The sequence below is a fragment of the Moschus berezovskii genome, chromosome 18 (genome assembly GCF_049115385.1).
Source record: "Moschus berezovskii isolate FMDL1 chromosome 18, NW_MosBer_1.0, whole genome shotgun sequence".
Classification (NCBI taxonomy): Eukaryota; Metazoa; Chordata; class Mammalia; order Artiodactyla; family Moschidae; genus Moschus; species Moschus berezovskii.
The window spans coordinates 44,897,182-44,920,010 of NC_142477.1; the positions used below are offsets into that span (position 1 = coordinate 44,897,182).

Below are 22,829 nucleotides of genomic sequence, written 5' to 3' on the forward strand. Positions count from 1 at the left end.
TATCTGGTCAAAGTAGAATATTTCAGGCAGATAGGAAGGCTTGATAAGTCCAACTTCATGCTTCATATGTTAAAGGTACTCTGTCATGCCTTCAGTTCAGTTCAGTCACTCAGTCGCGTCCGACTCTTTGCGACCCCATGAATCGCAGCACGCCAGGCCTCCCTGTCCATCACCAACTCCCAGAATTCACTCAAACTCACATCCATCGAGTCGGTGATGCCATCCAGCCATCTCATCCCTCTGTCGTCCCCTTCTCCTCCTGCACCCAACCCCTCCCAGCATCAGGGTCTTTTCCAGTGAGTCAACTCGCCGCATGAGGTGGCAAGAGTATTGGAGTTTCAGCTTTAGCATAAGTCCTTCCAATGAACGCCCAGGATTGGTCTCCTCTAGAATGGACTGGTTGGATCTCCTTGCAGTCCAAGGGATGCTCAAGAGTCTTCTCCAGCACCACAGTTCAAAAGCATCAATTCTTTGGCAATCAACTTTCTTCACAGTCCAACTCTCACATCCATACATGACCACGGGAAAAACCATAGCCTTGACTAGACGGACCTTGGTTGGCAAAGTAATGTCTCTGATTTTTTTTTTTTTTTTACAGTTAAAAGTATTTTTATTAAAAAAGCACAAATGCAAAGAAATGAACAGAGGAAAATTTATGCGTCGAACCTGGACTGGTCACTTATGATAATATACATGCTGATTTTTAATATGCTATCTAGGTTGGTCATAACTTTCCTTCCAAGGAGTAAGTGTCTTTTAATTTCATGACTGCAATCACAATCTGCAGTGATTTTGGAGCCCAAAAAATAAAGTCTGATACTGTTTCCACTGTTTCCCCATCTATTTCCCATGAATTGATGGGACCAGATGCCATAATCTTAGTTTTCTGAATGGTGAGCTTTAAGTCAACTTTTTCACTCTCCTCTTTCTTAACTTGAGGCAAATGAATTAATTCAGTACCTGATATATTTCCCCTCATAATCTAGAAAATACAAAGAGGCAAACACTACGATAGACCTAATACGATCATATATGAGATCGGAGGATCTTTATTCATGGAGCTTAAAGAGGACTGCCTTTCATGTAAGCTGCAATTTTATGTCTTGTTCCATAACTTTTTATATTAACCAATGTTTTTAGTGCATGATGACCTGCCTCTCAAAGATGGAGCAGTCAGTTCCCCTGCCTCACAGAATAAAGGCTCTAGATGAACCCAGAGGAAGAAAGAAGGTAATCTTTCTTTGCTAAGCATGGCCCTGAAATGGTCTCAGGGCACAAACACTAGAACTTAGAATATATTTCGTGAGTCCATCTGGCACCTGCTAGACTAGATCAAGTTTGGACTTGAGGGGGAGAAGGGGGAGCAAGGATAAGAAGGCACAGAGGTGACATAAAGAGAGAATCTGGCGATGCCAGAGTCTGAAGTGCCAACTTGGAAGGTCATCTCAGAAGGAGTAGAGTCAGCATTCTAGGACTGCCTGATTTCCACTCCTGTCAGTACTGCCCTTTCAGCCAACCTGGCAGCAGCAGTGACCACCCAGCAGGTGTTCTGCCTGCCTGTGCCCTAATCTCTATGTGGGCAACTCCCCTTTTAAAAACCCCAGACATTGATAAGCACTCCTACTGCTCTAGGAATATATAACTCCAGAAGTCAAAGGATTAGGGGTGGTTCTGAGGGAAAGGACATGAATTCGAGCAAACTTTGGGAGATAGTGAAGGACAGGGAAGCCAGGCGTGCTGCAGTCCACGGGGTCACAGAGTCGGACACAAGCTAGCCACTGAGGGAAAGGACTTGAGTCTAATGATAGAGGGGATAGAGCTGGGGAAGGACCAGTTCAAGATCAACACCCACCTGCCTCGAGATGGGACAGTGTGATCCACACCCCGTCTAGAATCTTCCCCCTCCTTTCCTGCTGGGTGTCTTTGCCTTGAACAGTTGGGTTGCTGAGCCACAGCTGAGCACCAGAAAGGACTCCAAGGAACAGAATTTTCCACTTCTGTGAATCCCTTAAAAACAGGGATATCTGACGTAACATCTGCTGCCCCCAAGTCTTTGGTCTTGTGTTTCTTCCATTCTTGTCCCACCCACCCTCCGGACTGCCCCCCTCTACTATTTTCCATGCCCCAGGGATTTTTGTTTTATTCTAGTGCCTGGAAAACCCCATGGATGGAGGAGCCTGGTGGGCTGCCATCTACGGGGTCGCTAAGAGTCAGACACGACTGAGCGACTTCACTTTCACTTTTCACTTTCTTGCGTTGGAGAAGCAAATGGCAACACACTCCAGTGTTCTTGCCTGGAGAATCCCAGGGACGGGGGAGCCTGGTGGGCTGCCGTCTATGGGGTTGCACAGAGTCGGACACCACTGACGTGACTTAGCAGCAGCAGCAGTGCTAAGACGCTTGGTTTCTTTAAGTTGTTGCTTAAACATTTATCTCTGGGTATAAATTTGGCTTTGTGTCTCAGAATCCTGTAAATTACATACATACATACATATGTATATATAAAATTTAGTAAACCCAAGCTGTTAAATAAATGACATTACAAGTGGCTGTCAGTAATAAAGTAAATAATAAAAAGATAGCATGAGGCGCTGCTCTCTCAGATCTCAGAAAACCTGGAACTGGACTTTTGAACTTTCTGCTTAGAAAAGCCTGTGGTGACAAGAGTTTGATGCTTTAAGAACATGACGGGCTTATGCAGAACGATACTGACTTTCTAAATCGCGTTGACAGCTTCTCACTTTATTTTCCCTGCAGTGGAATGAGATGGAAAGGCCCGTATTTGACAGATGTCCCGCGCAGGACATTTAAAAGCCACATTCCCTAGGTTGCACACGAGGACAATCCGGGGGCTGAGGCCTGTGTCTGAATACCCGCCTCCCTGTGCTTCAGGGTCTGGACACACTCCTATTCTAACATGCCTTGTGTCCTTGGTAAGTTACTTCATCTCTCCTGCCTCTGTTTTCTAACCTCTAAAATGTGGTTCTTCCTACTTTTAACTATCTTTTCACCATGCCCCAGCAAGCAGGAGTTTGGAAATTGGTTGCAGGTGGAAAGAGGCAGTGGTGGGTTTGCTAATTACGCTGTTCAAGCGGCCTTGTCCGTTTTCTCCCCCTTTCCAGCAAAGCTAACGTAAGCTTTCCTCTGAATTTGTTGACTGCACTTAGGCTCTTTTAGGTCCTGCCCCTCTTTGGGAACAGGGGTGGGCGGAGAGGAAGGAAGTGCCCTGCAACTACCAATATTTTCCTCTAGGAGGAGCCGCGCAGCCCAGATGAGAGTGACACGCACCAACTCCCAACTCCTCGCCGGGGATCGCTTCATCCCAGCTCCGCGGAATGCTCGGCCGGGACGGCGCTCGGCGCCTCCGCAGCGGGTCTCGAACCGGCCGCCCCCAACTCCCGCTCCCCCTCGCCGCGGCCGCCCGGCTCCCGGGGGCGGCGGGCCGGGCCCGGCGTGGCCCCTGGTGAACAGCGGCCGCCGGTTCCCAGCCCTCCCCCCCGGCCTCCCTTCCCGGCTGCCCCCGCCCCCTCCCCCTCCCCGAGCCTGACAGCCAGCGGGCCGCCGAGCCGGGCGCAGCCATGGGAGGAGGAGGCGGTCTGCGGAGCGGCGGCGGCGGCGGCTGCTGAGCCGCGGCGGCGGCGGGGACCGGGGGGCCGCAGGGCCCTGCGCCCTCGGCCCCAGCGCGGCGCGAACCGCGCTCTCTCTCCGGAGGCGAGGCTCGGAGGTACTGGAAGGAGGTCCGGGACCGGGCTGTTACTTGTCCACTGTTGTATCGGGGGGCCTGGGAGTGGAGCCGGGGACGCCGGTTGTTTATGAAAAGTGGGCAATCTGTCTTGCGTATTTACACTGATAATTTTTGTCCTGGTGACTTGGGGGTTGGCGGTGCGCCCCTCCTCCTCGCCAAGAAGTTGTTTTCAACTGGTGGGTCGTTGTAACCCGATCCACGCTCTGGACGTGTGTATGTGTGTGTGTTTGTGTAAGTTAGTGGGGGGCATCAGGGAGTTAGGGGTGACAGGCGAACCATCCCACGCTGGCGCCTGCACCCACCCGTGTTTGCGGTGCCTGGAGGGGCTTCCTCCGAATCCAGTTTTGTTCAAGTCTTAGAAGTTCTGCGAGCGTTTCTGTTTGACACCATCAGTCAGCCAGGCTGAGGCAGGAACTGCAGAGGCTCGGCTGCCGAGCGAGGAGAGGTCCCAGGCTGCGCGGGGAGAGGGCAGGAGGGAGGAGGTGGTCCGGCTGTGCGCTCTACCCCTCGCGCTCCTCCCCAAAGCGCACCACCCTTTGTGCGTTTGTGCGGGCTGCAGCCGGGACATTGGCACCCACGGAGCTGGGGCTAGAGTCACGGCCAGCAGTCCGCATGAGCTGGGGTGGGTGGAGATCGTGGCGAGCCGAGCTCCTCCAGCCCTGGACACACTTGTGGTTATGAAATCGACCAGGCTCAAAGTTTTGACAGAACTGCTCAGGCAGGAGAGCCGCGGGTGAGTGGGATAGTGCCGGATCTGGGGTGAGGAGTCTGGCCGCGCTCAGTGGGAGGGTGTGAGCAGGGTCACCGACTTGCGGGTGCACAGGGAAGTCTATTTTGGGGTGAGTGCTTTGTCTATAACCCGGAGCAGGGGGTACGCCTGTTGGGGCTGCGCTGCGGGAGTCGGTGGCCGGGTGCGGGGCCTGAGTGCGGGATGGGTGTGTACGTGAGCTCTGTGTGTGTGCGCCCATGTGTGCTCCTGGGGGTGGGGGGCGTGTCGGAGCCTAAGCCAGTAGGGTGTGCGGGGGAGTTGGGGGGAGGAGGCCGGAGAGGTGCGGCCCGTCTGTTTGTGCCGCCCGAAGACCTTGGAAGGGGCAGGGAAAGGTAACGGGAAGCCAGAGGGTTGGGAAGCCGCAAGAGTTGCTGAACGGGATTTAAATACCACAGACTTTAAAATACTAATCCCTTTGCCATCGAAGGGCTGGTGGTAGAGGTTTCTGGAGCTCTCAGGAGACCTGCACAGGAGGACTGAGGGTCTAGGAGAAGTGTGAATGTGTGGGTCCAGAAGCCCGGAGACGCGGGACGCAGTTTGGATCGGTGGATCTGAGATTCCCAGGGTGCTGTAGTCAGTCTCTGGGGAGTTTAGACTCCCTAGTGTGTGCGCCTGGGAAGGCACTCACCTTTCCTCACCGTGGCAGTTCTGTGCCCTGAGTAGTTGTTGTCATCTTGGAAGTCCTCTTCTCTGGGGGTGCCAGGGTATATAGACTTTGCAGGTAACTAGTATTGAAACATTTCTAGAAATTAAAATGCTGGATAGAAACGAAATAAAATTTAGTGGACGAGAGTTGTTGGTTCCATCTTTTCTGTGATTGAGGATTGTTTCCTTCTGAGAAAAGCAAAGCTCAGTGTTGCCAGATTAGATTTCAAGGAGTCTGGGTCATTGATGGTTTCCCTTCAGATGGACTTTAGATGGAGCTGGAAGGATGTGTTTTAAGCCAGAGACCACTGGAAAAACTTCATTTGTGGCTTAAGTATGTCCCATCTCTCATCTTCTTCCTCCCTCTTGTAAACTTCTTGCTTCACATGAAGTCTAAGGAAAGTTGGTGAGTCAACATTCAGTTTTTCTTTTGGAGTAAATATATCACAGTGAAATTATAGTTTAAATCTGAGTAGCATGGAAAAGCAGCACTTCATGGGCAGAGGTGTGAAATGAAAACCTATAAATGCATTGACAAAGTGAGGACACCAGTGCATTTTTTTTTCAAACTGAGCATAACTTTGCCTGGCAAATATTTGTTCTAGGCAGAGTTTGGGGCTATGCTTTTGATTGTTGGTTTTTAAACAGTAGACTCCACATCATAAACTTTTAAATGGATTCTGTTATTAGACGCCTTCTCTGTGCTATCTCTGGTGCCTGTGTTAACAGATGTTTACAGTGCTTAGTAACCTATGGAATTGTCATGTTGAGTATCTTGTTAGCTCAAGACATAATGTTTATAGCATAATATAATAAATGAACCCTCATTGCCGTCTGCTTCTGCCAAGCACTTGAAGCACCCCAACATGGAAACAAATCTTAAAGTTGGTCCAACTTGGCAAACCTTTTTGGCTATCTGCTAGTAAGCATTGTTAATATAAAGATAGATCTGAGTGATACACTGAGAATAAGGCACAGCATAATGGTTAGCTTAGAAAAAAGGCATGGCTTGTATTTTTTAAATCTACTAACCTTAAGCTTCTGGTCATTCCACTGGTAAACTGCACAATTCCAGAGTTTTGGTTTACTTTCAGAGAATACATTTTTCAAAAGTATGTCAATAATGAAAATAATTTCTGTTTTGTGAGTGTGTTCACATATGTCCATACACCTCTTTTTCTTTTTAAAAAAGAAAACCCTATAAACTGTGGTAGTGACTTAAATGAGTATTCAAATCAACCAATCATTTTCTGAATCTTGAGTTGATAAGAATCGAAGTGTTTTAAGGCTAGAGTCATACCTTTGCTAGTTGGGTAAACAAGGCAATACAGGATGTCTTTTTGGTAAAGTGATATTTTTTAAAACTTGGGACAGTATAAAGTAAAGAATATACTCAATAACATGGTTGATTAGTATGATCACTGACTTTAGAGGTAACTCCCTACCAGGGGCAAGAATCACCACTTCAGAGCCATCCCTATTAGTGGACCAGCTGAGCTCTTCTGGGAAATAATCAGATGAAAATCTTGCTTCCTCACTAGCCTGTCTCTTCTAGGAGAGATTCATGACTAGAAAGTTCTGCCTGTACTGAATCAACATTTTCTGCTTACTGGCCTAAACTGGAACCACATACAGTGAATCTCATCTCCCATCCCTTTAAGTGCTGTATGGAGAACAAGCAGCACGCTCCTTCCTCCTGAATTCTTTTTTGCCTATTCTCAGAGTTGTTCCTCACCCACTGTGGATTGCCACCCATTTCTGCCCTGACCAATATGCCCTCGAATCCACGTTCTCACCATCTTTCCTAATGTGTATCATCCAAAACATAGATGTGAAATCCCAAGTCCTGGACGTTCTACATCTATTCCGTTCCGGCGCTCAGTCGTGTCCGACTACTCTATGCGACCCCATGGACTGTAGCCTACCAGGCTTCTCCGTCCATGGGATTCTCCAGGCAAGAATACTGGAGTGGGTTACCATTTCCTTCTCCAGGGGATCTTCCCGACCCAGGGATCGAACATTGGAGGCAGACGCTTTAACCTCTGAGCCACCAGGGAAGCCCTCTACATCTATTAAGTCAGCTTAATATTCATGAGCTGTTTTAGCCATTTCATTACACTGTTCACTAATTTCAAATCTGTAATCAACTCATTTCTTTTCAGATTATTAATCATCCACAGTCAAAACATTATGATATAATAGTTTCAAGACTTTGTTTCATGCCTGAACTCCCAATGAGTCTGTGGAAAATGTAATACTGTGTAGGTGAATATAATTCTACATGCAGTGAAGACAGCTCTCTCGTTTCTAACTATCAAGGAATACCAAGCCCTGAATAGCAGATGCAGAATATTCTGAAAATGAGCAAATTGCAGCTGCACGTTACAGACAGGTAGAGATGACATTGTGAGATATTCTTTTCACAAGTGTGAGTTGGTACGTGCAGTCAGCATTTATATTGAAGGCTTGTTCTGTCCAAGTCCTGGACACTATGCTGCTGCTGCTGCTGCTGCGTCACTTCAGTCGTGTCCGACTCTGTGTGACCCCATAGACAGAAGCCCACCAGGGTCCCCCATCCCTGGGATTCTCCAGGCAAGAACACTGGAGTGGGTTGCCATTTCCTTCTCCAATGTGTGAAAGTGAAAAGTAAAAGTGAAGTCGCTCAGTCCTGTCCGACCCTTAGCGACCCCACGGACTGCAGCCTACCAGGCTCCTCCTCCATCCATGGGATTTTCTAGGCAAGAGTACTGGAGTGGCTTGCCATTGCCTTCTCCGGACACTATGCTATCTGACCCTAAATGAAGTGAAAGTACATCAGACACTTCCTCAGGCAACTGGGGTTGAAGATGTACATGTCAGACATGAACTGAGTCAACAGCCTTGCCTTCCTCTGGAGATAAATGCTCGCCGACGCCGCAGGGAAGTCTGGAGCAGTTATATCTCAGTACTCAGGGAGCTCCCTGATACTCCTCACTTTCCATGTCCTCACCGTGGAGGGAGGAAGCGAAGCCGGTGCATACAGGGGAGAGGGCGTGGTGCAAAGGCAACAACTTTGGGACCCATCTGAACCCAGTTTGAGTCTGAACTTTACCACCAACATGCAAATTAACTCCACTGAGAATGACTTTTCTCCTCTGTGAATATTTGTGCCTACTGCCAGTGAGTATTTTCTCCTCTGTGAGTATTTTGTGCCAGGACATCGTTGGTGTTTCCACATGTAGCATTTACGACCTGGACTCGGTATTGGACACCTATCTGTTACGATTGATTTCTCTTTTGTGTATCCGGCTGAGGCTTCCCGACTAAATTATGAGTTTCCTCTGCCACCAGCTGAGAATCTGCCACAGCCGAGACTCTTCTGTCTTCCTGCAGAAAGTGTTTATGCTTGATGATGATGACAGTATTGTTTATATCAGCAAGTCTGGATGTGAAAGAAATGACCATTTCTTCTTGGCAAAAAGAGAAAACTAACCTGTGATAAAGACTGACTTCTGGGCCTATCAGAAGATCCTACTTGTGCACAAACTTCAGTCAGGACAAGGGGCCAGTGTGAGTCTTGTGATGTTAGATGGAATTGTCCATGCTGTCCCCCTCGTGTGTGTGTGTGTGTGTGTGTGTGTGTGTGTGTGTGTTTGCAGTAAGAGTCCTCACCCATCCCCCTTGCATTAAGGTCTCCATCCATATTACATTTTCTTCCTTGCTTTTTTCTTTCCTCTTTTAAAGGGAGGAAATAATCAATGATAAAGTACATTTTTTAAAGTTCAAAAATCTATTTCATTGTAATGACCTATGTGGAAAAAGAAGCTGAAAAAGATATATATATATACATATATATATATATGAGCCACTCTGCTGTACACTTGGAAGTAACACAATATTGTAAATCAGCTATATGTCAATAAAAAAATTTTTTTTATCTATTTCACTACTCCCTACCTCCTATTCACCCTCCTTCCTCAAATATAGCAGATCTACTGATAAGTATTTGAATATATAATTTCTAAACCAAAGTTCTGCTTTGATATTAGAAACCTGCCAGTTAGGATGACATAATGTGAAATAAAGTAGGTGTCAGGAAACCTGGGTCTCCTCACCTCTGCTTCTAATAGGCTTTGTAATTTTTGCAGACTACTTAACTTTCTTGAGCTTCATATTTCTCACAAGTTAATAACAAACAACAAAAAGAGAGGAATTATCAAGATGATCTGCTAGGGCTTTTTGCAGAGCTATATTTGTATCCATTAAATTGTTGAATTTCTCTCTCAGATCTTTTTGGGCTTTGCTTGAACGTCTGTAGGAACACCTGTCTCACTCATTTTCAGTCTCGTGGTCTAGTCTTTACATATCTGTCTTCCTTGCTAGGCTGTGGGATTCTCAAGAGCACAAAATAAATGTGATTCATTTTTTTATTGTTTCCCTCTGCTGAATGCTGTAGACACAGCTGTGTGGAAAGAGTGTTAATTGACTTAATGTGGGCTACCTTGGACAGTCGAGCTTTAATTTATATCATTTATTTAACAGTGTGCAACAATTTTGGATATAAGCATCAAGAAATGCTGTTTAATGATTCTCTTCCCTTACCATTAATTTTTAAAAATCAATTATGTAAAACAGATTAAAATGTAATCACAATCATGCTTCCAGCTCCCATTTCTAAACAATACCAGCTCATCACAGTCTAATGCAGGAGGTCTTCCTGAAGTAGTTTCTTTTCTTTTGTTGTTTTTTCTTTGAGCTAAACAAATTTCCATGAAGAGTACCAGACTCTTAAAAGAAGGATGACAGAGAGGGTCATTGCTTAGTTTCAACTTCCTTGTTGGGCGTTTCTCAGTACCTTTTAATATAGGCGAACAAACCCTTAGGTCAGGTCCCCATTTCACTGAATAATGATTCATAGGAAGGCGATGATTTCGTCAAATTGTTGGGCTGTGTGTTTTTAATTAGCCTCTCAACTTACCTTCAAATACTTCCTTCCCAAATCAGTAGATAATTTCTTCTGCAGAGTCCTTAAAACTTCCAGATGTGTTTACTGCTCTGTTTAGGGCTTGCATCTTTTGTTATTGACTAGACTTCAGTCAGTTTTCTTTAGAAGAATGTCATTATAATCCCAATGAAATAGACTTCTTAGATTGTGAATTTGTTTAAACATAAACAAGTCTATTCCCAGCTGGCTGGGCTTCTAAGTGGAAAATGTATCGTAAGGAAAATGCTCACTTCGTGGAGATCTGGCACTAGTGGTGGAAAGTACCCTATAAATCCCTCAGTCAGCATTAGAACCAAAAGGGCTTGCAAATTGAACAGGTGCTTTGATGTATTGGTCTATGGTGGACAGCCTGCTATGCTAGACACTTGCTGTAATAACTCCTTGATTATATCCTCAGTTGTTTACAGAATAAAACATTTAAAGTAATATATAATTAAAAACCTTAAGAGCGGCATCCCTCTCTGTTCCTTTAGTATAGGGCTTCCCTGGTGGCTCAGATGGTAAAGAATCTGCCTGCAATGCTGAAGACCCAGGTTCAATCCCTGGGTTAGGAAGATCTCCTGGAGAAGGGAATGATAACCAACTCCAGTATTCTTATCTGGAGAATCCCATGGATAGAGGGGCCTGGCAGGTTACAGTCCATGGGCTCACAAAGAGTCGAAAACAAATGAGTGACTAACACCTGTTAGTATATTAGACATATGATAAAGTCATTGGTGCATAGAAAAACTCATTTTTTTCTTGCTTAAAAATATCCTTTATCATAGTATCACATTATATCTACCTTTTTTTTTAATCTTTGAGTGGTCATATAAAAAATGTAGAGTGAGATCATTACAAAACAGTCTTACAAAGTTTTCTTCTGGTGCTTGTTAAACTAGAAGGTGCTACTGTGATGCAGAAAATACCTCATCTCGAGTTTGAGGATGGCTGATGAATCCTCAGTTAGACTTCCAGTTATGACTGCTGTTAGTCAGATGGCAGCTTTGTCCTTGGTCAGGATGATTGGCGTATGATCCCACTTCACTTTATCAGTGGCTTCTTTGGACATCTTCAAGCTATGTTATTGTTACCCAAGAGAAACCTCAATTTGATAAAGCAAAGTAAAGAAGAGCCTGGAAAAAGCATAAGTGAATGAGAAATTGTGAAAAGATTCCTGAAGACAAACCCTCTACAATGGTTTCTTTCCATAAGGGGAGAAATAGCAGGATCCCTGCCAAGATGATGATGACAGAAAAGACACCAATTTTATACCGAGCAAATCAGAAAGACTGAAGAATGAGCAGCAGAATAAAGAGGAAAAGTTTCTTTTTATCAGCAGTCATGCAGCACCATGTTTCCAATAGGGACGTGTGCAAAACAACCTTTGTTTGGCATAGAATAAACATTCAGTACTGATATGTTACTAATGATGTTGTTTTTGTTCAGTCACTAAGTCATGTCTGACTTTTTGCGACCCCATGGACTGCAGTATGCCAGGCTTCCCTGTCCTTTACTATCTCTCAGAGTTTGCTCAAACTCATGTCAGTGGGTCGGTGATGCCATCCAACCATCTCATCCTCTGTCATCCCCTTCTCCTCCTGCCTTCAGTCTTTCCCAGCTATCAGGGTGAGTCAGCTCTTTGCATCAGGTGGCCAATGTATTGGAGCTTCAGCTTCAGCATCAGTCCTTCCAGTGAATATTCAGAGTTGATTTCCTTACCGTCCAAGGGACTCTTAAGAGTCTTCTCCAGCACCACAATTTGAAAGGATCAGTTCTTTGGCACTCAGCCTTCTTTTTGGTCTAACTCTCATATCCATACATGTCTACTGGAATAACTATAGTTTTGACTATATGGACCTTTGTTGGCAGAGTGATGTTTCTGCTTTTGAGTATGCTGTCTAGGTTTGTCATAGCTTTCCTTCTGAGGAGTGCTGCTGCTGCTGCTAAGTCACTTCAGTTGTGTCCGACTCTGTGTGACCCCATAGATGGAAGCCCACCAGGCTCCCCCGTCCCTGGGATTCTCCAGGCAAGAACACTGGAGTGGTTTGCCATTTCCTTCTCCAATGTGTGAAAGTGAAAAGTGAAAGTGAAGTCGCTCAGTCGTGTCCGACCCATAGTGACCCCACGGACTGCAGCCAACCAGGCTCCTCCATCCATGGGATTTTCTAGGCAAGAGTACTGAAGTGGCTTGCCATTGCCTTCTCCGTCTGAGGAGTGAGTGTCTTTTAATTTCATGACTGCAGTCACTGTCCCGAGTGATTCTGGAGCCCAAGAAAAGAAAATCTATCACTCTTTTCAGTTTCTCCCACCTATTTGCCATGAAGTGATGAGACTGGATGCTGTGATCTTAGTTTTTTGAATTTGAGTTTTAAGCCAGTTTTTTTGTTCTTCTCTTTCACCTCCTCAAGAGGCTCTTTAGTTCATCTTCGCTTTCTGCCATTAGAGTGGTATCATCTGCATATCTGAAGTTGTTGATATTTCTCCCAGCAACCTTGATTCCAGCTTGTGCTTAATTCAGCCTGGCATTTCATATGATGTACTCTGCATAGAAGTTAAATTAGAAAGGTGACAATGTACAGTCTTGACGTATTCTTTTCCCAGTTTGAACCAGTTTGCTCCATGTCCGTTTCTAACTGTTGCTTCTTGACCTGCATGGAGGTTTCTCAGGAAAGAGGTAAGGTACACTGGTATTTGCATCTCTTTGAGAATTTTCCACAGATTTTTGTGATCCACACAGTCAAAGGCTTTAGCGTAGTCAGTGATACAGAAGTAGATAATTTTCAGGAATTCCGTGCTTTTTCTATGATCGAATGAACGTTGGCAATTTGATCTCTGGTTCCTCTGCCTTTTCTAAATCCAGCTTGTATATCTGGAAGTTCTCAGTTCACATACTGCTGAAGCCTAGCTTGAAGGATGTTGAGCATTACCTCGCTAGCGTGTGAAATGAGTGCAATTGTGCGGTAGTTAAAACATTCTTTGGCATTGCCCTTCTTTGGTATTGGAATGTAAGTTAACCTTTTCCAGTCCTGTGGCCACTGCTGAGTTTTCCAAATTTGCTAAGATATTCAGTGCAGCACTTTAACGGCATCATCTTTCAGGATTTGAAATAGCTCAGCTGGAATTCCATCACCTCCTCTAGCTTTATTTGTACTAAGGCTCACTTAGCTTCACACTCCAGGATGTCTGGCTCTAGGTGAGTGACCACACCATCATTATCCATGTCATTAACACCTTTTTTGAACATCTGTACAGACCTACAACACCTTCTAGAACTAAGACCAAATAAAGAATACCCTTTTCATCCTAGGGGATTGGAATGCAGAAGTAGTCAAGAGACAAGTCAAGAGACACCTGGAGTAACAGGCAAGTTTGGCCTTGGAGTTCAAAATGAAGTAGAGCAAAGGTTAACGGTTTTCTCAAGAGAATGCACGGGTCACAACAAACACCCTCTTCCAGCAACACAAGAGATGACTCTACACATGGACATCACCAGATGGTCAATACCAAAATCAGACTGATCATATTCTTTGTAGCTGAAGTTGGAGAAGCTCTATACAGTCAGCGAAAATAAGACCCTGAGCTGACTGTAGCTCAGATCATGAGCTCCTTATTTCAACGTTCAGGCTCAAATTAAAGAAAGTGGGGGAAAAAACCACTAGGCCAGTCGGATTTGACCTAAATAAAATCCCTTATGATTATACTGTGGAGGTAGGGAATATATTTAAGAGATTAGATCTGGTAGACAGAGTGCCTGAAAAACTATGTGGAGGTTCATAACATTATACAATAGGCGGTGACCAAAACCATCCCAAGGGAAAAAAAATGCAAGAAGACAAAGTGGTTGTCTTATGAGGCTTTACAAATAGCTAAGAAAAGAAGAGAAGTGAAAGGCAAGGGAGAAAGGGAAAGATACACCCAACTGTATGCAGAGAATAACAAGGAGAGATAAGAAGCCCTTCTTAAATGAACAATGCCAAGAAATAGAGGAAAACCGTAGATTGGGAAAGACTAGAGATCTCATCGGAGAAGGCAATGGCACCCCTCTCCAGTACTCTTGCCTGGAAAATCACATGGGCAGAGGAGCCTGGTAGGCTGCAGTCCATGGGGTTGCTAAGAGTGGGACACGACTGAGCTTCACTTTCACTTTCATGCACGGGAGAAGGAAATGGCAACCCACTCCAGTGTTCCTTGCCTGGAGAATTCCCAGGATCAGGGACGCCTGGTGGGCTGCCCTCTATGGGGTTGCACAGTCAGACACGACTGAAGCGAGTTAGCAGCAGCAGCAGCAGCAAAGATCTCATCAAGAAAATTGGAGATATCAAGGAAATATTTCATGCAAAAAGGGCACAATAAAGGACAGAAACAGTAAGAACCTAACAGAAGCAGAAGAGATTAAGAAGAATTGGCAAGAATACACAGAAGAACTAATGATGTTAGTATGTAGTAAAACACAGAGAGAAATTGAGGTTGTTGACAAGACCTCCATGGAGAGTTGGGGGCAAAGGGATGTGGATAGGATTGGAAGATGACTAGACTCTAAGTCATAATGCAAATGTAGTGTTAATTCGCCTTAGATTAATGATGGCACCCAAACGTGATGATCAGGTTTTCAAAGTGGATCTTATTCAGGGCCTTGGAAACATTGAAGCAAGGGGCAAACATTTTGAATTTTTCCACAGGGTGCAGTTCAGTTCAGTTCAGTCACTCAGTCATGTCCAACTCTCTGCGACCCCATGAATCACAGCACGCCAGGCCTCCCTGTCCATCACCAACTCCCGGAGCTCACCCAAACTCATGTCCATCGAGTCGGTGATGCCATCCATCCATCTCATTCTCTGTCGAACTGGGAATACTCATCCTGTCTGCCAGCTCTTGGTATACCTTCATCACAGAGTATGAGATTTTAATTCTCTTTGCCTTTGTCCTGTATACTTTAGTGTTTTTATTTATTCCTTCAGTACATATAAAGTATGCCAGAGTTAATTATGTCATCTGAAAAGTACTTTGAAAACTAATTAGGAAAAGATGCGAATAAATAAGATATTTTATTAGCCTGCAGGATGCAAATTGACCAAGCTACTGGTATTTTGGGAATCACTGTGAAAAATCAAAGACAGAACACATTTATTTATTTTTGTATTAAAACATGTATTTCGATTTGTCTGCATTTTAGTATATATTTGATGATAATACCACATAATATATAGGCATTTAAAATTCTTTTCATGATCAATCATGTATTTACCTTATACAGTAAAATTACTTGAAGATATATAACACAGGTTGATTGGGAAGATACATCTTTATACAGACTTCATCTTTATACTTCATAAGTATTATCCAAGTTCTATTTATGTCATTTCCAATTTATTTATTTATTTTTATTATTTTATTTGGAGGCTAATTACTTTACAATATTGTGGTGGTTTTTGCCATACATTCATGTGAATCAGCCATGGGTGTACATGTGTTCCCTACCCTGACCCTCCCTCCCACCTCCCTCCCCATCCCATCCCTCAGGGTCATCCCAGTGCACCAGCCCTGAGCACCCTGCCTCATGCATCAAATCTTGACTGGCAATCTGTTTCACATATGATAGCATACATGTTTCAATGCTATTCTCTCAAGTCATCCCACCCTCACCTTCTTCCACAGAGTCCAACAGTCTGTTCTTTACATCTACGTCTCTTGCTGTCTCACATATAGGGTCATTGTTACCATCTTTCTAAATTCCATATGTATGCGTTAATATACTGTATTGCTGCTTTTCTTTCTGACTTACTTCATTCTGTATAATAGGCTCCAGTTTCATTCACCTCATTAGAACTGATTCAAATGTGTTCTTTTTAATGGCTGAGTAATACTCCATTGTGTATATGTACCACAGCTTTCTTATCCATTCGTCTGCAGATGGACATCTAGGTTGCTTCCATGTCCTGGCTATTGTAAACAGTGCTGCAATGAACATTGGGGTACACGTGTCTCTTTCAGTTCTGGTTTCCTTGGTGTGTATGCACAGCAGTGGGATTGCTGGGTCATATGGCAGTTCTATTTCCAGCGTTTTAAGGAATCTCCACACTATTCTCCATAGTGGCTGTACTAGTTTGCATTCCCACCAACAGTGTAAGAGGGTTCGTTTTTCTCTACACCCTCTCCAGCATTTATTGTTTGTAGACTTTTTGATAGTAGCCATTCTGACCGGCGTGAGTTGGTACCTCATTGTGGTTTTGATTTGCATTTCTCTGATTATGAGGGATGTTGAGCATCTTTCCATGTGTTTGTTAGCCATCTGTATGTCTTCTTTGGAGAAATGTCTTTTTAGTTCTTTGGCCCATTTTTTGATTGGGTCGCTTATTTTTCTGGAATTGAGCTGCATGAGCTGCTTATGTATTTTTGAGATTAATTCTTTGTCAGTTGTTTTGTTTGCTGTTATTTTCTCCCATTCTGAAGGCTGTCTTTCACCTTGCTTATAGTTTCCTTTGTTGAGAACACATATTTATTGAGCCATTACCATGTTCCCAGAAATGTTCAGGACACTGGAGAATACAAAAGTAATATAAGACATGACCTTTGATTTGAGGACCTAGCAATTAAGTTAGGAAAGCAACACTAATAATGTACATGGGGTGCCTATGTACTGACAAGTACACAATTTAACGAAAAATTATATTACAGAATGTAAATGTGACATTTATTTAGAGTGAAGGGAGATCTGTTTTGAGCTAAAGTGTTTGAGGGGAGGCATTGTGGACAAAGTGGCTCCAGGGCCAGGATTTAAAATACAGTGAATTGTTTGGATAGGTAGACATTGTGTGTGAGAAGGGTGGGAACTGAGCTCCAGGAGGTATGTCTGGAGCTCCCGGGGTCATTTGTAACAGGGAGCAGGAGGGGTGTAGCAGGCTGTGGATTAGTTTCCCAATGGAAGCCCTTCTCATTGCTAATTATGGATTTACAGACGTGCCATATAGGCCCCTCCCTTGGGTGGCTGTTGGGATATGGCCATCCTGAACCTAGTCCTTGCTAGACAGTGGTGACGCTTGCAGGTGTCTCTGTAAACTTCTCTTGCGTGAATGTTATGTAAATTCAATTTTAAAACTTCTTTCTTTAGCAATATTCCAAGAAGTCTATTAAAGATGCCCACATTGTGGTTTCCCTTTAAGAGTATGATCTTGAATGGAACCTATGATGGTAGAGCTGGCCTGAGATTTCCTCCTCTAGCCCCACTTCCCTGCCACATCCTTGTTCTGACAGCGTTGGGCCTATAGAGCCATGGAGCTTCCTAGAATCTCAGATCCTTCACCAGTGATTCTCAGCCATTCTGCTAAGCAGGGCATAGGGGCATTTAGAAATAGGGTTGTTCAAAGGACTGGAAGGATTTATGGACTTTTAGTGCCTACAGTCAGGATGCTAAATCTCTGTAATGCCTGAGGCAACCCTACACATATGAGAGTGCTAGTAGACCCTTGCTGAAAGCTGAATCTAACATCCTCCCTTTATTTATAGAAGAGGAAATGGGAGTGACAAGACTTCCCCAGCATTGAACTCCCCAGGGACAGTGCCAGATTTATAGCCCCATTCTTCTAGCTTTCTTTCAAGGGTTCTTTCTGCTACATCACAGTCCCACTCATAAACATTGACTTTCACTCTGTTGTTTATAGCATGTGGTTTATCTCCATCATTCATGAGTGGGTGGGTTGTGGATTAAGACAAGTGACACTTGACCAGCAGTTCTTTTCCCTGGGAACACACAGAGATTTGCCTGTGAGTCAGGGCTGGAGGATGTCTTCTGGGGTGGCAGCCACTGCAGAAGCCTAAAGGTAGGTTGGCATTTTGGAAAGGGCATGCTTTGGAAGTAGGCTTTGGAATCACACAAATCTGGCTTGTCTGAAGAGATTTGAATCCAGCTCAATCATTTACTCTCCTAGAGAAGAGAATGGCAACCCACTCCAGTATTCTTGCCTGGAGAATTTCATGGACAGAGGAGCCTGGTGGGCTACAGTCCATGGGGTCACAAATGGGGTCGCAAAGAGTCAGACATGACTAAGCGACTAACATTTTCACTTTTTCACTGCCATTTACTACCTTTACAACTCTCAGCAAGTTAATGAATCATTCTGAGCTTTCTCTACAAAAGGGGGATAGTGATTCTTACTTGCGAAAGTTGATGTAGTTTAAATGAATCCAAACAATGCCTGGCTCATATGGATGACCAGCACCATCTTGCTCTAAGAGCGAGCCTTAAAACCTTTCCTCCTAAAAGGTTATTTGATACCAATTGCTGCTTTTTCCGCCACTTGTGCTTTCTCTGCAACCCAAGTTACAGCTTTAATGAGTCCCTGAAGTGTTTTTTTTGTTTGAATTTTTGAAATTTCCTCCTTCAGAAGAGGCCAGAGATTAGTTTTTTGTGACTTCTCTGTTAATGCGCCTAGACTATTACCATACAACAGAAATGAAAGATACATCCAGATAATTATCAGTGGTTTGTGAAATGTGACTTTTAAAATCAGTAACATAACAGTGGAAACAGTGTCAGACTTTATTTTTTTGGGCTCCAAAATCACTGCAGATGCTGACTGCAGCCATGAAATTAAAAGACGCTTACTCCTTGGAAGGAAAGTTATGACCAACCTTGATAATATATTAAAAAGCAGAGACATTACTTTGCCAACAAAGGTCCGTCTAGTCAAGGCTATGGTTTTTCCAGTGGTCATGTATGGATGTGAGAGTTGGACTGTGAAGAAAGCTGATCGCCAAAGAATTGATGCTTTTGAACTGTGGTGTTGGAGAAGACTCTTGAGAGTCCCTTGTACCGCAAGGAGATCCAACCAGTCCATTCTAAGGGAGATCGATCCTGGGTGTTCATTGGAAGGACTGATGCTAAAGCTGAAACTGCAATACTTTGACCACCTCCTGAGACGAGTTGACTCACTGGAAAAGACTCTGATGCTGGGAAAGGTTGGGGGCGGGAGGAGAAGGGGACGACCGAGAATGAGATGGCTGGATGGCATCACCGACTCGATGGACATGAGTTTGAGTGAACTCCGGGTGTTGGTGATGGACAGGGAGGCCTGGCGTGCTGTGATTCATGGGGTCACAGAGAGTCGGACACGACTGAGCAACTGAACTGAACTGAACTGAAGTCATTTCTGGATATATATTTGTCAGAGAGATTGCTATCTGTCAGTGTAGGTGAAGTGCTGCTTGGTGAGTTAAGGGACGATGGAAAGTTGGCCAATTGGGGTGGTGGGGCTTGTAGTAAATGGCTTTTCTGAGGACAGAACAGCCTACATTGATGTGCCGTGACTCGTAAGAACCTCGGGGAATGAGCACAAAAGCCCAAGTGTTTCAGTCCTTGACTTTGAAAAAACTTGCAGATTTTGACACCTACGTGCACATCTTCTATTACTGGAGCACTTTAAAGTTGCTTCTCTTTGTTAAAGGTTAATTTTCTTAAAAGGTAAAATCATGATAGAAAACAAACAGATGTAAAATAATACAGGTATTGATTAATGAAGGAACTTGAAAAGATGTTGTAGTCAATTCTAAGGAGAACCATATTAATGTCGATACAGTAGAGGTATGTTGAAATGAATTTGTGAACTCTGACCTATCCATAGGGAAATAATCAATTACATCCCATGGATACAACTGATTTGTATTTATTTGGACAAAAACTATTTTTACAGCTCATTTCTACAAGTTAACTTCTGATTCTGCAAAGCTATAAAATAGCATAGTCAAAGACAAAGGCTCAGACTCCCATAGGATCAGCTAATCCCTGGAGGCTCAGCATTCCATTGAAAGGATATCCTGTAATTTCCTTTCTCGTTGTATAGTCCAGAGTTTCTCCTTATGCCTTCATGATTCCACAGGACTCCTGTTCTTGGTAGAACTTCTAATTTGCTGATGAAAACTTGGTGAGGTGGGATTTCTATAACTTTGGAAATTCTCTTTCTTTGATATACATTTTACTTTAAAAAAGCATTTGATTGTGGGAAGTTTTACATAAACAAAGTAAAGCAAATAGTATTTTGATCTTCAGGTACCCATTACTCAGCTTCTAGGGTCATCAATATTTTGCTAATCTAGTTTAATCTTTCCACATTGCCCCTAAATATTTTAAAGCTCAGACATCTTATCTTTCCATTTGTAGATGCAAATACTTTAGTATTTTATCTAACAAGTAAGCCTCCTATTTTTAATAACCAGGTGGTCTATATTTTATGATGGATAGAGAGAGAATACTTTATGAAAGGACATTATACTCCTCAGGCCTGACTCTAATATGATAGAGGTGTGAATGTGTGTGTGTGTGTGTGTATACACACACACATGTATGTCCATATGCATCCATGTAAGACTAGTTCTCTTTTGTCATTCAGGCCCAAGCTCAAATGTCACCTTCTCAAAAGGACTTCTCTGACCCCTAGCTAGATAGTCTTTCCTCAACTAGGGGATGCTATCATATATCTCTGTTTTATTTTTATCACAGCACCTACCACTTACCTAATATTATCTTATTTATTAACTTTTCTATTTTTTTGTCCATCTCCACCAACAAAATCTTAAGCTCTCTAATAGTACAGACCTTTTATCTTGTTCACTTTATATCCTGTAGAAAATCCTTCCTAAGTTTTGGTTGAATGAATGCATTTTAGTAGTTCATGGAAGTTTTGTTAGCATTCTCCAAAAATTTATTTCCCTTCCACATGTCCAAACACGCATGGCTTTCATGTGCCAATTCCTAGTGTATTTATAATTTGGTGGGATTTCCTCATAGCAGGGAATGAGGGACCAGAGGTAAAATTAGGTCAGTTATTATCACTCTCTTTACATGCGAAGGAGAAGGCAATGGCAACCCACTCCAGTACTCTTGCCTGGAAAATCCCATAGATGGAAGAACCTGGTGGGCTGCTGTCTATGGGGTCGCACAGAGTCGAACACGACTGAAGCGACTCAGCAGCAGCAGCAGCAGCAGTACATGCAAAGTTGCTTCAGTTGTGTCCAACTCTTTGCAACCCTATGGACTGTAACCTGCCAGGCTTCTCTGTCCGTGGGATTCTATAGGCAAGAATACTGGAATGGGTTGCCATGCCATCCTACAGGGATCTTCCTGACTAAGGGATTCAAGCCATGTCTTTACATCTCCTGCATTTGGCAGGTGTGTTCTTTACCACTAGCGCCACCTGGGAAACCCCATCTCTCTCCATAATGACCTTAAACTGATATATTCAGTAGGCTCTTCACTTGAGTTGTGTCTTGGTTTGGATTTCTCCCGGAAGAAAGCCATAACAGAAGGAATCCGGATAAATGTTTTATTTGGGAGAGTGAAAAAAGGAAGTGAAAGGAGCCAATAAAGGATATGTTATGAAGCAAGGTACTGTCACTGGCAGTTTGTCATCTTCTGGAGTTTGTCATCTTCTTGGAGAGATTTTGGGAGCCCCGGCAAAATATACATCTCAGAATCCTCTCACCCAAAGCTGAGAGAATTTGAATATTTACCCACCAACTTCCATCAGTCATTAATTCCTGGTAACTAACATTCAGGAGGGCAAGGCAATCTCCAGATGCAAGAGAGAACCTTCAGGCAGAGAAATACAGGTGCAGTGGGAAATTAGGCAGTGTGCCATATTAGGGATTGGGGAAGGGACAGGTATCTTGAGTTGAATAGCACAATATGAGTTTTTAAAATAAACTTTTTATTTTGGACTAATTTCAGATTTACAGAAAAGTTGCAAAAACTATAGAGTTCCTGTCTGTCCCTTGCCCAGTTTCCCCTAATGTTAACACCAATAATCATGGTATATTTTAGTACAAAACTATTAACTAAACTCCAGACTTTATTCACATATTATTGGTGTTTTCACTAATGTCCTTTTTCCACTTCAGAATTCACTCAAGAGTATCACACTTTATTTAATTATAAAATTTTAAAATATTGCACATACACTCTTTTATGAGGGTGCTGTTATATGTTCAACCAGCTAATCTTTGTAACTAAACAGTATGTTCTATGAGTGAAAATCCAATGATGTTGGTATCCAACAACATGTTGAACACAGAGTATGGTCTCAAAACAAATATATCAAAAGCACAAGACTATTTGATAGGGCTGTATGTAGCTGAGCTGCCATCAGTTAGCTCAGAATTACACATAGCAGTATGATGACTTGGAAGAAATTTTATTTTGAACATTGTGTCCTGAACATCAAATGTGAAGCAGGATCCACTAAATCAGACATGACCCAGTCAGTTCCATGTGCCTGGCTTTGTGTATGCTTGTCACATTTAATTCTGCTGTGAGTCACATAGCCCATACCTTGAGTCCCTTAGATAGATGAGGGAATGAACCTCAGGGAAGTTTTTACTTGCCCAGGGATTTACAAGTGGTAAATAACTCAGTTAAAATGAAGACATATGTTTTCTGCTTTGGAGCTTATTCTCTTGATACTATCCTCCCACCTTCCCACTCTTCTCTAGCTGCTTGCTCAGCCCCTCTCCTTGGTGCCTTTTGATTGACAAATCTGTTTTATGAAACATGCATGGTATATTTCTCAGTAATTTGGATTAACTGTCAGCATTAGATCTATGAAACATTTTCTGAGCCTGCCTAACAATTTGTAAAAACTGTTATCTTGATATCTGCATACATTGACCAAGAAGTTCATCAGAAAATTCAGTTAAGTCCAGTAGCTCAGTCGTAT

The 22,829-nt window shown here is 43.4% G+C and overlaps 1 protein-coding gene across 4 annotated transcripts in view; it reads left to right on the forward strand.

Moving 5' to 3' along the window:
- The first annotated feature begins 3,267 nt into the window (after nt 1-3,267).
- GHR (growth hormone receptor) overlaps nt 3,268-22,829 on the forward strand; it is a 333,700-nt gene continuing 314,138 nt past the window's right edge. For 2 of the 4 annotated variants that reach the window (XM_055422113.2, XM_055422115.2), the window contains exon 1: nt 3,731-4,478. The gene's annotated coding sequence lies outside the window, so the exon portion shown is untranslated. The other 2 variants (XM_055422112.2, XM_055422114.2) reach the window with 2 other exon arrangements.